Genomic DNA, 284 nt, shown 5'->3' with positions numbered 1-284 from the left:
TATATATATATATATATATATATATATATGAAGAGTTCAGATGCAAAAGCCTCTAAGTGCCATCTGACATTTTCGTCTAAAATGAGCATTTTTTTCTCAGACTCGTATGTTTAGGTTCAGTAATTCTACTCTAATGGCAATGTATAGGTCATTTTCTATGCAATTAAAGTGAAATAATTGAACATAAATATAGGTGCCTGATAAAAATGCTAATTTTAGATAAAAATTTCAGACGGCATTTAGAGGCTTTTGCTTCTGAACTCTTCATATATATATATATATAT

The sequence above is a fragment of the Sinocyclocheilus grahami genome, unplaced genomic scaffold, assembly GCF_001515645.1.
Source record: "Sinocyclocheilus grahami isolate Dianchi unplaced genomic scaffold, SAMN03320097.WGS_v1.1 scaffold848.1, whole genome shotgun sequence".
NCBI lineage: Eukaryota > Metazoa > Chordata > Actinopteri > Cypriniformes > Cyprinidae > Sinocyclocheilus > Sinocyclocheilus grahami.
The sequence above is the reverse complement of the archived record's forward strand: the minus strand, read 5'-3'. Positions refer to the sequence as shown.